This window comes from Gorilla gorilla, chromosome 1, assembly GCF_029281585.2.
Source record: "Gorilla gorilla gorilla isolate KB3781 chromosome 1, NHGRI_mGorGor1-v2.1_pri, whole genome shotgun sequence".
In the NCBI taxonomy this organism is placed as follows: Eukaryota; Metazoa; Chordata; class Mammalia; order Primates; family Hominidae; genus Gorilla; species Gorilla gorilla.
In genome coordinates this window covers 147,459,556-147,474,812 of record NC_073224.2, presented here as the reverse complement: position 1 = coordinate 147,474,812, position 15,257 = coordinate 147,459,556, and positions in this window count along the sequence as shown.

Genomic DNA, 15,257 nt, shown 5'->3' with positions numbered 1-15,257 from the left:
GAAAGGAAAATTAAGGACATTTTGTTAATATTTTATTTCTTGTGTGCTTTGTCCTGGCCTAAGGTATAAAAATCTCACAGTAGTGCAAAAACAAATCTTTCCCTTATTCCCTTCTCTCCTACTCGATAGCAGAAAAAAACAAATTTTTAGAATAAAATTATAAATGGGACAAAATAAAATTTCTTATCAACCAAGTTCTAGAGAAATGGTTGGACTATTTCCTTTGCATATTAGCAAGTTCAAAGTCAAAATTTCTCGAAAAGGTGCTGTGACTATTTTATAGTTTAGTTGAGTGTTGCTGTTTGAAGTCTCAGAAAACTTGAGAGAGCCCATGAAGGGGGCAGATAAGCACCTTGAGCAGTGAGCAGTATCACCTTAGAATAAATCCCTTTCATTCAGATTTAGTCTAGTCATTTTGCTTTTCATTTGCCCTTCACAGACTCTTGGGATTTCTGAGTTTGAAAAAGAAAACCGAGAACTGGAACGGGGACACGCAGAGAGGAGCAGGTGGGAGGGAGATGGCACTGAATTTCCCTTTATGTCTTTTACATGTTGAACCATGTGTAGGTAGTACTAACTCAAATAAATAAATACACGTTTAAAAAGCATTTAACAAGTATTCAACACATTTAAAAAGTATTTAACAATACTTTTTAACAACACAACACTCCCGGGTGTATAGTGTTGAAGTGTGACTTCCACACTTGGGGAAGAATAGGAGAAAGGTAAGAAGAGGGGAACCCAGAGAGGTTAAGAACCTTGCCAAGGACAGTGAAGAGCTAGGACTAGAAATAACGATACAATGAACCCATCTCTGACTTCCTGCTACTCCAAACTACCTCTTGCTTCTATTAAACTAAGGGCAAAGAGAATAAGCCACCCCTCCATGAACATTTTTAGAAGCTACAAATACTCCCTCTCCCTCCATATATTCCTTTGGAATTGAAATAGATCTAATGGTAAGCAAAATGTATACCTGAGGCACAATTTTCTATAAATAGGGTCTTTCCAAAGGAATAATTTTACATTTACTGCCTTTTCAATAATTTGAAACTAATTGTTTCAAATATTTAGAAACTAATTGTTTCTAAATAGCAATAATAATGTTATCTGTCGATGCCAAATAACAACTGACCTTCTCATACCACAAACATTTCCAAGCCTTGGCCAGTAGCCCATTTATTTCAAGCAGCCTCTCATAGATCAGAATTTCCCTACAACAGAAGATTTGAGACATTAAAAAAAAAAAAAAGTGGAGATGGAGTCTCGTTATGTTGCCTAGGCTGGTCTCAAACTCCTGGCCTCAAATGATCCTCCTGCCTCAGCCTACCAAAATGCTGGGATTACAGGCGTGAACCACTGTGCCTGGCTGAGACATTTTCAAAAAGAAAATTGTAACAGGATATTACCAGTATCTTGTTTATTTTTTCACAAAGCTTTACAATTATGATCTCTGTCCTTTGTGGGACGGCATGGGAAAAGTGGGTGATCCTGAAACCCCAGGGAGGGGCAATACCCCCATTTCCAGAATACATTTCTATGTTTGACTCATTTGATTCTTACCGTGATGATACCAGGAAGGGAAAAAAAGAGTTCAGGCATTCAAAAGCTAGTAAGATGTGATTGTCAATCTCTGTTCTGCTAGTACCAGCTTTGAGACCTTGGATAAGTTAGCTCAACTCTCAGCCTGTTTCTCACCTGTAAAGTCGGAATACTGGTACCTACCACACAAGACTGTGGAGCAACCTTTTTTTTTTTTTTTTTTTGAGATGAAGTATTGCTCTTTTGCTCAGGTTGGAGTGCAGTGGCGTGATCTCTGCTCGCTGCAACCTCCACCTACTGGGTTCAAGCGATTCTCCTGCCTCAGCCTGCCGAGTAGCTGGGATTACAGGCATGCACCACCACGCCCAGCTGATTTTTGTATTTTTAGTGGAGACGGGGTTTTACCATGTTGGCTAGGCTGGTATTGAACTCTTGACCTCGTGATCCACTCGCCTCGGCCTCCCAAAGTGCTGGGATTACAGGCATGAGCCACCATGCCCAGCTGGAACAATCTTTTAATTTGCACTCTTTACCTGTTCATTTGGGCAGCAAGAATGGGAGAATGCTCCAAATTAGGGTTTCTGAGTTTTAAATATAAACATATAAGAAATTATGCTATATTTTTTGTATATTATAAATAATAATATAAATAAGACTATATTACAAATTATGCTACATATATCTGATAAGAAAAGAATAAAACTCTGTAAAACAACTTTCAAGTATTCTTGCTCTATTATTTAACAAAAATTATAATCATATTACAGATACAACTGAGTAGTCTGCTTTTCTTCCCGAATATTATAATTATTTTTCTTTTTTCTATTCTCTTTATTTTCCTCTTTTCTTAAATGGAATATAAACTTTTTATAGTAAAAATTATTTAAATAAAAATCATGACAATCATCTTCCTTGCTTTTTATATACAATCTTTCATCATTTTCAATTGCTATAAAAAAGTTCTATCAGCTAGTTTACTATAATTTACTCAATCACTCTCATCTTACTATTTAGCTTGTTTCGATTTTTTACTATTTTAAATAATACAATGAAAATATTTTTGAATATAGCTTTCCCTACATTTGGAATTATTTCCTTAGGATATATTTTTAGGGGTGAAATTTCTAGATCCAACAATGATTATTTTTACGGTCCTTGATACATACCAGAACAAGTTTTATGGATGGCGCTTATGTAATGCATAAGCCAAAAGAATTCATACCACTTAACAGTTAAAAGACTACAAAAATAAACTAAGGAAAAGTTTGACTTGGATTAAAGACCAGATATAGAACTGGTCTTTATTTTATGTACAGGAAGTACTTGTTAGAGCCACACCCTGTCATATTGCCATGGTTTTATCCTCATGTATACTAACAAACTATTTAATTTTTGTCTTTGGATTAGGTGTCATGATAGGTGTAGTCAAATTGAAATAAGAATTACATATATTTTAGTTGTATTAATTCAAAGAAAATAAATGCAAACTGATAATTGTGTGATGCCTTAACTTGAATGACAGGTAATATAATTATCCCCTTCTACTCTTATAAGAAGCAGGCTATCAGAATAGAATTCCACTGACACCATAAGTCAGAATACAATTTAATGGTACCATCATTTGTGGGAAGTGGGTAATGTTTTTTGTACCAGCTCATGCAAAAATTGGGAAATTAAGTAAAGGAGAAACATGGAGATAAGTTAATAGAAGACTTATGGTATAAGAACCAACTTTGTGTTAATATTTTTTACTTTTCAAACATGAAGAAAAACATTTTTTGCTTTTAATAAACATTTTGGGACTGATATATTTAAATCTCATTACATTTAACAATATTATCTATTACTATAAAGTTTAAATTAGGCTTTTACATAAAGGATTTCAAACATCTGAAGAGGGAGGAGACTGTCAGCTTTGGTGTTCAGAGTTCAAATAAGAAAATTGTTAATCTCACCACATACGTATTTTTACATTGTTCTTAAGAATAGATTGAACGAAGTGTCATCTTACTGTGAGCTGCGTGATATGACTCCTCATAGAAACATACCCAGTGTGAACTTTTATAGGAAAAAAAAGGAGTATAGTTTGCTTTGTGAATGGAAAATGAAACAAGAGAGAAAATGCAAAAATTATCTTTGAGTTTTTCACCATTTCCTCCAGTATGTTTGGTGATTAGTTCGCCCTACCCCAGATGAAACACTTCACTTTAAAACAGTACAGCCTATATATTGTAAATTTTAAAAATTACTCACAAAACACAACTCCCTTAGAGGAAATATACGACCCCATATCTGGAGGTAAGGTGGGAGTTGAGGCTTCTGAAAATCTCTGGCCGCTGCTGTCTGCATGAGGCGGGGCTTGGAGGATCAGCCCACATGAACAACCTCAGGCTCGCCCAAAGAGACAGACAGAAGGACAGCATGAACTGGTGATAGGTAGATGCAGCCCACTGGATGTTCCACCTCAGCTGCTATCCTGGGCTTCACAGAAGAGAAAGAAATGCTGGGAGTTCTCCAAGGCAGGCATTCTGGTCATTTCTGTTTTATGGATAAGGACACCAGTGGTCCATACGTGGGAAAGGAAGGGAAAAAAAAAAGCGGGAGACACCAGTGGTTTAAGAAGCCCAGGTTCTGATAACTAGCAGCTTTCTTATTCCAACCAAATCTGTTGATTCCAAATATTGTTTCTTTCCACCAAATCACATTACTTGTTTCACATCCAGCATAGGGTAGAAAAGCCTGGAGCCAAAATCACGTGCCTGTCACAGACTTGAGAGGTGGTAAGGATGGGATGGTAGAGAAGAGACACATTCCCTCCTCTCCTGCTGCAAGGCCCAACCCATCACTCCCAACAGTGTGGACTTGGCAGGCATGCTGCTCATCCAAAGGTCAGAAAATAATAGCATTTAAGTTGCTGAAAGCAGCATAGTTATGTTAATTCAATAGAACATTTGTAAAGTAGACAAAATAAAAAGTAAAAATACAGCTCCATATCTCACTACCTTAGTTCAACCTCTAGTAATATTTCAGAGTGTTTTCCCCCCAGTCTTAAAAAAAGAGTTTACTATGATGACATTGTATAATTGTCCATTTAGATGATGTGCTGTGATCTTATTTATTATGTTACTGGACAGTTGGATTATTTCCCTTTTTCCCTACTATAAATGATGCTGTGATTTTTTTTTTTAATTGTACCTGGGTTTTTCTATATGTAGGATTCTTTCTTTAGGATTCATAACCAGAAGCGATTCCCCTCCTGGATCAAAGGTTAGGAACCTCCTTTTTGTTGTGTTTTGTTTTTTATGTGTTTATATGTTTGTTTTGTAGAGGTAGGCCCACTATGTTGCCCAAGCTGGTCTTGAACTCCTGGCCTCAAGGTGATCCTCCTGCCTTGGACTCCCAAACTGCTGGGATTACAGGTGTGAGCATCCATGCCCAGCTAAAGGCTAGGAACCTTTTCAAGTCTATGGACACATATTGAGAAATTATTTTCCTGAATGATTGTAATAATTACACCCCTGCCAAGAAAAATTATAAATACCACAGTAGCTAAGAGGCAGAAGAGTGTAGCAATTAAGAGCATGGACTCTAAGCCAGATTTCTAATGTCTGGAAATTCTGGCTCTGCCTTCTTCTATCCTTAAACAAGTTCCTTAACCTCTCTGTACTTCAGTTTCTTCATCTGCAAACATAGTTACAATAACAACACCTACTTCATAGATTCTGGAACAGATTCAATGAGTTAATACATGTAAAGCATAGAGTAGGCATTTACTAAGTGTTAGTTATTGTCACTATTACAACAGGCACTATTGGCGGCCCTTTTTATGTACATTATCTCTAACCATCCCAATGAACAGGCTGTGGGAATAGACTCAGAGAGGCTTGCCTTCCCCAGATCACATAGCCAGAGAAGGACAGAGTCCTGATTCCAACACAGGCCAGCCTGACTCCTGACCCTGGACTGCTGCAGGAGGTAGGCCTCAAGGCCTCCCATTGTAGGGGCAGTAGCTTTGTGCACTGCAGGCAGCCCCTGAGACTTGCCAGGAAGCATTTTTATGTGGATTTCTTTTTTTTTTTTATTTTTTATTTTTTGAGACAGAGTGTCGCTCTGTCAGCTAGGCTGGAGTGCAGTGGTGCGATCTTGGCTCACTGCAACCTCCGCCTCCTGGGTTCCAGCGATTGTCATGCCTTAGCCTCCTGAGTAGCTAGGATTACAGGCGCCTGCCTGTCCAGCTAATTTTTGTATTTTTAGTAGAGAGGGGGTTTCACCATGTTAGCCAGGCTGGTCTCGAACTCCTGACCTCAGGTGATCCATCCACCTCGGCCTCCCAAAGTGCTGGCATTACAGGCATGAGCCACCACGACCGGCCATTTTTATATGGATTTCTGATATCCCAATTAGACCTGAGAGACTCAGGCTCCCTTCCTGAGCTCCTGGACCTTATCTCCCACAGGAGGCTTTCCAAGGATCACTTCCAACTGTCATGGTCTGTGTCCCCATAAAACCAAGCAGTTCATCTGAGCTGAGGCTGGTAGAGAAGTGCTAGGGGATCACTGCCTCTTCCTAAAATATTCTCAACTGTTCTTACTGTCTGGCAAGGAGCAATTTATCAGTAGGGACTGTCATGAGTTTTCATTTAAGCTTTAATTAAAACACATGAAGGGCCAGGCGCAGTGGCTCATGCCTATAATCCCAGCACTTTGGGAGGCCAAGGCGGGTGGATCACCTGATGTCAGGAGTTTGAGACCAGCGTGGCCAACATGGTGAAACCCTGTATCTACTAAAAATACAAAAATCAGCCAGGTGTGGTGGTGCACACCTGTAGTCCCAGCTACTTGGCAGGCTGAGGCAGGAGAATCGCTTGAAACTGGGAGGTGGAGGTTGCAGTGAGCTAAGATCGTGCCACTGCACTCCAGCCTGGACGACAGAGCGAGACTCCATCTGAAAAAAACAAAACAAAACAAAAAACAAAAAACAAACAAACAGAAAACCCACATGAACATACACGCCACATACACACACACACGTACACACACCCCCCGCCCCTCATCAGCTGGAGAATGAACAGAGCTTCTGTACAAATCAGAGATTTGCTCATGTACCTCATAGTCACTTTGTTCGATAGTGGAAGAAATAACGGGGTGGTGGAGACAAGGAAACACCAGGCATAAACTCTGCTCAGGATACTGACCCAGGGGTGACCAGTGTGGAGGCTGGTTTAAAAGCAGTCACTGAGGCCTGAGGAATGGAAAGTCCCAGTGCTGGCACATGTCCTAAAGGAGGACAGAGTTTGTGGACTCAGTTGTACAGTTCAATTCAACAAATATTTACTGAACAATCTTTGTCATACGCCATGCCAGATGTGAGGTACATAGATTGGATATGGGGTCTCTGCTCTCCTTCAACTCACTCAGAAGTGAATGTAGCAAGGAAGGTGAATAAAGGAGCAAATAAATAAAGAATGTTTCTCTCCTATCCCAGGCCTCTGAGATGGCTGTCTGGCCTGGGACACAGGACTTTTCTTTTGACCAGTCAGCACTTTGCACAGTTGCCACTATAGTTCTGAAACCCACCTGATATGAGGCTGGGGTTAGGATTTTGCAGCATCAAAATATTCTACCGGCTGCAGAATAATGAGATCTACTTTTTGCACAAAGATATTTTTGCCTCTGGTTTGAGAAGCATTTAGCAGTTTGGATTGTAGAAAGCATTTGGCATATTCCACAATGCTTCTCTAACCCAAACTACTCGTTGTTTTTGCTGGGATTCTTTGAGGAGGAAGTTGGAGGGCAGGTGGAAATGTTTTCCTTCTTTCCTTCCTTCCTTCCTTCCTTCCTTCCTTCCTTCCTTCCTTCCTTGCCTTCCTCCCTCCTTTCCTCCCTCCCTCCCTTCCTCTTACCCTCTCTTCCCTCCCTCCTTTCCCCACTTCTCTCCTTAATCACAAAATTGAGATAACTATGACTATTAACTATTCTTGGTACCAGGAAGAACAGACATATTTCCCACTGTGATCCTAAAAAGTAGTTATTGTGATAGAAATTAATAGTGTTCTTATACAATCTTAAAATAGATGCAACAAAAGTTATTTCCCATAACACTCAATATACGTTGTTGACATCACACAAAAGTGCAATTTGGTAAAAACTATACTTTGGGAAACTATGACACTGTCTAGCAAGGTACCAGCTGTCTACTGATCTGGTTTAATCCATGGATGTGTTTGAGACTAGACTGTCTGAAAAAGTGCATAAGCTGATATATGCTTCAAATAATCCTCTCTGAAAATTGCTTCTCCTTACTGAGTTTTTAATAAATATTTGATGACAGGATGAGATTATACTCTCAGCGAAATCCTGGAATTCTATTCTGTGTTGTTTAAATTCAGATCCATATGCCTTAATAGACAATTCAAACGTAGGTTTGACCTGTTGTGAAAGCTGAGGTACCTAAGAACAGCTGGTTGTATCAAAGGCTTTCTCACCCACAAGGGAAAACCAAAGTCAGGTGTAAGCTTTACCCCAGGAAATTGTTTTGAGTCTGCATAGCACACAAATGAGACCCTACAAGGTCACATCCATAGAACAGGACCAAAATAGTATTTCCCCAAATTTGCAAATAGAGAAAAGTTTAAAGAATGGGTACAATGAACTTCCAAATAATCCAACTAGATTTGACATCAACATAATTTTAACATTAAACAAAATTTAAAACATTAACACCAATAGAAAAAATCTTAATTTAATCAGGAGTTATTAGTATGAGTAGGGCTACTTCCTGCCACGCCCTCCAGGATTATTTGCGATGTACAGGAAGGTAATTAAACAAAGTGACTTTTATAACATTGTTATTTCTAAATCAATTAAAAGATGAAAAATACCTACCAGATACCTACCAAATGTAAATTTGCAAATATAAAATATATTTTATTTTGTAAATATCAAATCTTTCTGACAGCGATTAGCCAAAAGGGTTTTATCAGGAGATCTGAGTTTCAGATAATAAGAATTATCTTATCTGCATATAGAATAGTGCATGCCTTTCTGTTTTCTACACTAGAAAGGAGTTGTGTTGCTCATCTAGGAAAACTTTTCTATTGTTCAGGTTCGTTCTTTTTTTCTTTTTTTTGAGACAGAGTCTTGCTCTGTCGTCCAGGCTGGATTGCAGTGGCATGATCTCAGCTCACTGCAATGTCTGCCTCCTGGGTTCTAGCAACTCTCTTGCCTTAGCCTCCCGAGTAGCTGGGATTACAGGCGTACGCCATCACACCTGATTAATTTTTTTTTTTTTTTTGAGACGGGGTTTCTCTCTTGTCGCCCAGGCTGGAGTGCCATGGTACAAACTCAGCTCACTGCAACCTTCACCTCCAAGGTTCAAGTAATTCTTGTGCCTCAGCCTCCCAAGCAGCTGGGACTACAGGCACCTGCCACCATGACCAGCTAATTTTTTGTGTATTTTTAGTAGAGATGGGGTTTCACCATGTTGGCTAGGCAGGTCTTGAACTCCTGACCTCAAGTGATCCACGTGGCTTGGCCTCCCAAAGTGCTGGGATTACAGGCGTAAGCCACCATACCCGGCCACGTTCCTTGGTTCTCCACATATAGTCAAAGGTATTATGTAGAGAGTCACTACACTGCTTGCCTCTCATGAGCGGTGAATCAGGAGTGTCAAATGCATTTATTTTGCATAACTCTAAACAGTTCACGTCAAGGACTATCAGTGTTCTCCATACTATTAGAATTATAGCCCTTAGCATTTTTGGGTCTTATCATATTAAGCAGCCAACCCCAGAAACCCAAAACCAACAAAAGAACTCCATCCTTAATATTCTGTTCCTCTAGAACCACTCTTGGTACCAAAATCTGTATTAGAGGGACAGAACTAATAGGATACACACACACACACACACACACACACACACACACACACACACATGCACACACATGTATATATATAAAGGGAAATTTATTAAGTAGTGTTAACTCACACGATTACAAGGTCCCACAATTGGTCATCTGCAAGCTGAGGAGCAATGAAGACAGTCTGAGTCCCAAAGCTAAGAGCTTGGAGTCCGATGTTCAAGAGCAGGAAGCATCCAGCACGGGAGAAAGATGTAGGATGGGAGGTTAAGCCAGTCTAATTTTTTCACATTTTTCTACCTGCTTTATGTGCTGGCAATTGATTAGATGGTGCCCACAGATTAAGGGTGGGTCTGCCATTCCCAGCCCACTGACTCAAATGTTAATCTCCGCTGGCAACACCCTTACAGACACACTCAGGATCAATACTTTGCATCCTTCAATCAAGTTGACACTCAGTATTAACCACCACAATACCCAAGTCAAGATCTAGAATATGTCCAGCACCTCAAGTGCTTTACTGAATTTGCATTTTAAATCAGTTGCTTAAAGTGGGAGACCATTACTGAGCTCTGGTTAAAGACTGGCTTGTGGCTCCAAAAATCTGGGCTATTGACTATGGTTTGTAGAGTTAGGTAGAGTGGGCTTCCTATGAGCCAAGTTACATCTGGGATGCCAATCCTTCATCTTTCCTTGGAGATTGTTCACATTGCCAAATCCTCAGGTCCTCCCACAAGTTCACAGCAAAGGATGTTTTATTGTTTATTGCTTATTTGCATGAAAAATATTGAACATCTTTTTTTAAATTTTATTTTACTTTAAGTTCTGGGATACGTGTGTTGAACACGCAGGTTTGTTACGTAGGTATACATGTGCCATGGTGGTTTGCTGCACCTATCAACCCCATCATCTAGGTTTTCAAACATATTTTTAAAAATCAAACTCTACCTAAGAGAATAGAAAAATATACCCAAAGTACCTATCACTCAGCTTCAGCAGTAAATCCATGGCTAATCATGTTTCATTTTTGTCCCCTGCACTGCTTCCCTCCTCCACCAGACTACTTTGAAGTAAATTCCAATATCATTTCATTTCTTCCTGAAAATATTTCAGAATGTCTCTACAAAGAATAAGGAGTCTAATTAAACTAAAGAGCTTCTGCACAGCAAAAGAAACTATCACCAGAGTGAATAGACAACCTAGAGAATGGGAGAAAATTTTTGCAATCTATCCATCTGACAAACATCTAATATCCAGAATCTATAAGGAACTTAAACAAATTTACAAGAAAAGAGCAAACAACTCCATTAAAAAGTGGGCAAAGTACATAGACACTTCTCGAAAGAATACATACATGTGGCCAAGAAACATGAAAAAAAGTTCATCATCACTGATCATTAAAGAAATACAAATCAAAACCAAAATGAAATACCATTTCATGCCAGTCAGAATGGTGATTATTAAAAAGTCAAGAAACAACAGATGCTGGAGAGGCTGTGGAGAAATAGGAATGCTTTTACACTGTTGGTGGGAATGTAAATTAGTTCAACCATTGTGGAAGACGGTGTGGTGATTCTTCAAAGACTAGACCCAGAAATACCATTTGACCCAGCAATCCTATTACTGGGTATATACCCAAAGGAATATAAATCATTCTATTATAAAGATACATGCACAAGTATGTTCACTGAAGCACTATTCATAATAGCAAAGACATGGAATCAACCCAAATGTCCATCAATGATAGACTGGATAAAGAAAATGTGGTATATATACGCTATGGAATACTGTGCAGCCATAAAAAGGAATGAGATCATGTCCTTTGCAGGGACATGGATGGAGCTGGAAGCCATTATCCTCAGCAAACTGACACAGGAACAGAAAACCAAACACCACGTGTTCTCACTTGCAAGTGAGAGCTGAACAATGAGAACACAGGGAGGGGAACAACACACACTGGAGCCTGTCGGTGGGAGTGGGGGTAGGGAGAGCATCAGGATAAATAGCTAATGCATGTGACGCTTGATACCTAGGTGATGGGTTGGTTGGTGCAGCAGACCATCATGGCACACGTTTACCTATGTAACAAGCCTGTATGTCATGCACATGTATACTGGAACTTAAAATAAAATTAAATTAAAAGAAGAAAAGAATAAGGAGCCAGGTGCAGTAGCTCATGCCTGTAATCCCAGCACTTTGGAAGGCCAAGGTAGGTGGATTACTTGGGCCCAGGAGTTTGAGACCAGCCTGACAATATAGTAAGGCCCCATCTTTACAAAAAGTAAAAAAAATTAGCCAGGTGTAGTGTTGCACACCTGTAGTCCCAGCTACTTGGAGGCTGAGGTGGGAGGATCAGTTGAGCCCAGGAAGTTGAGGTTGCCATGCCACTGCACTCCAGCCTGGGTGACAGAGTGAGACCCTGTCTCAAAAAAAAAGAAAAAAAAAAAGAATAAAAAAAGAATAAGAACTGTTCCTAGCAATGGCTTTTGAGCCAAAGGAAAATTATAGAAAATCTTTAATTTTATATGGGTCGAATAGCCATTCCAGATTTTGGTTTTATTCATTCATCAATTTAAATTGGTAAATAAAGATGGTATATATTTATGATGTACAACATGATATTTTGAAATATATATACATTGTGGAAAGGCTAAATCAAGCCAATCAACATGTGCATCATCTCACATACTTACTATTTTGTAGTGAGAAAATTTAATATCTATTCTCTTAGCAATTTTCAAATACAGACTATGTTATTAACTATAGTTAATACTTAGTAGACAATAATTAATTGTCACCATGTTGTACAACATATCTTTTTAGCTTATTCCTCCTGTTTATTGAAATTTTGTATCCTTTGACCAACATCCCATCCCACCCCACCCCATCCCAATGGTGGTTACCACTCCTGGTAACCACCATTCTACTCTCTGCTCTTATGAGTTCAGCTTTTATATATTCCACATATAAGTGAGATCGTATGGTATTTGTCTTTCTATACCTGACTTATTTCACTTATGATTTTTTGTCATTAATCCTACTAAGTTTTCTTGGCCACCCAGCAGTCCTTGACAAATCATTTACTAGGAAGATGATACCCTCATCTGCAGTGAAAACTGGCAATGAGTTTTCTATATCCAAAGCAGTTTATTTAAAATTCAGCTAATGATAAATCACCAGGTATCTGAACGCTCTCAGCCATTTCACTCTTCTCAGTGCCCTGACCACTCTAATCTCCAGGTATGCTGGCCCTAGGAGAGGGATGCTCTTAGTTAAACCAGAGAAAGGATAACTCTGTGTAATTCATAATATCCATTCTAAGGATGGTAGGAAGCATGGTAGCAATAACATATGCTATAACTACAATCTATGAAGCTATCCCTATGATAAGAGAGGAAAATAGGAAAATTTCCCCAATTATATTCAATATCACAAATTTCCATGTGTAATAAATATAAGTTTTCAGCCTAAACATTGGTGGAAAAACTAGTAGAATCGAATAAAGTCTGTAGTTTATACTATTGTGCAATTCTTAATTTCTTAGTTTTAACAAATGTACCATGATTATATTAGACATTAGAGGAAGCTGAGAGAAGGGTATATGGAAACTCTCTACTATCTTTGCAACTTTTCTGTAAATCTAAAACTATTCCAACACAAAAAATTTATTTTAAAAAGCACTTGATTCCTACCTCTCACCATATACAAAATGATTCATCAACCTAAATGTAAGAGCTAAAACTATAAAAGTCCTAGAGGAAACATAGGAGTGAATCTTTGTGACCGTGAATTAGGCAATGGTTTCTTAGATATGACACCAAAAGCACAAGCAACCAAAGGAAAAATAGACAAAATAGACTTCATCAAATTAAAGTTTTGTGTTTCAAAGCACACCATTAGGAAAGTAAAAAGACACCTCATGGAATAGTAGAAAATATTTGCAAAATTTGCAAATAATATATCTAATAAAGAATTTGTATGCAGAATATATAAATAACTCTTACAATTAAGCAATAAAAAGCAAATAACCCAATTTTTTAAATGGGCAAAGGATTTAAGTAGACATTTTCCAAAGAATATATATGAAGGGTCAGTAAGTATATGAAAAGATGTTCAACACCATTAGTCATTAGGAAAATGTAGATCAAAACCACAGTGAGATTCCACTTCATACCCACTAGGTTGGTTAAAATAAAAAAAGACATAAAGTGTTTAGCCTGATTTAATCATTCTACATTATAAACATATATCAAAACATCACATTGTACCTTATAAACATATATAACAGTTATTTTTCAATTAAAATAAAATTAAATAATATTAAAAAAACAAAACAAAGGACAAATAGTAAGTATTGATGAAGATGTGGAGAAATTGGAGCCCTTATCATATATTGCTGGTGGGATTGTAAAATACTTCAGACACTCAAAACAGTTTGGCAATTCCTCAAAATGTTAAACATGGAATTGGCCAGGCACGGTGGCTCATGCCTGTAATCCCAGCACTTTGGGAGGCCAAGGCGGGCGGATCGCGAGGTCAGGAGATTGAAACCATCCTGGCTAACACGGTGAAGCCCTGTCTCTACTAAAAATACAAAAAATTAGCCAGGCATGGTGGCGGGTCCTGTAGTCCCAGCTACTCGGGAGGCTGAGGTAGGAAAATGGCGGGAACCCGGGAGGCGGAGCTTGCAGTGAGCCGAGATAGCGCCACTGCACTCCAGTCTGGGCGATAGAGTGAGACTCCGTCTCAAACAAACAAACAAACAAACAAAAAACCATGGAATTATTATATGACCCAGCAATTCTACTCCTAGGTATATGCCCAACAGAATTGAAAACCTATGTCCACATGAAAACATGTACATAAATGTTCATTGCAGCATCATTCATCATAGGAAAGAAATGACAACAGACTAAATCTTCATTAACTGATGAATAGATCAACAAAATGAGGTATACCCATATGATAGAAAATTATTCAGCAAATAAAAAGAAAAAAACAATGAAGCACTAATAGATGCTACAACATGGATGAGCCTCAAAAAATTATGCTAAGTGAAGCACACACAGAAAGCCACATATTCTATGATTCATTTATATGAAATGTCCAGAATAGGCAAATCCATAGAAACAGAAAGTAGAATAATGGTTGCCAGGGGCTGAGAATAGGAAATGGTAAGTAGTTGGTAGTGAGTATTAGGTTTCTTTTTTCATGCTGAAAATACTCTGAAATTAGATAGTGGTGATGGTTGTACAACTCTGTGCTGTACTATGCAATTGTACACTTTAAAAGGCTGAATTTTATAGTGTGTGAATTATATTGCAATAAAGCCATTGTTTCTAAAATGTACTCAGAGTACTTGTTGGCACAGAGTAAGTACTATGTTTCCAAATATTCACTGCCCTCTCCCTGGGACGTCTTAGCATGTGACTTACCTTAGCCAATGAAATGTGCCTCTGGCCGTGCGCGGTGGCTCACGCCTGTAATTCCAGCACTTTGGGAGGCCGAGATGGGTGGATCACGAGGTCAGGAGTTCGAGACCAGCCTGGCCAACATAGTTAAACCCTGTCTCTACTAAAAATACACACACACACACACACACACACACACAAATTAGCCGCGCATGGTGATGCACTCCTACAGTCCCAGCTACTCGAGAGGCTGAGGCAGGAAAATCGCTTGAACCCGGGAGGCAGAGGTTGCAATGAGCCGAAATCGTGCTACTGCACTTCAGCCTGGGAGACAGAGTGAGACTCCAGCTCAAAAAAAAAAAAAAAAAAAAAAAAAGAAATGTGCCTCGAAATGATGTGTATCACATCCAGGGAGAAGCTTTGGGAACGAGCATGTGGTTCACTG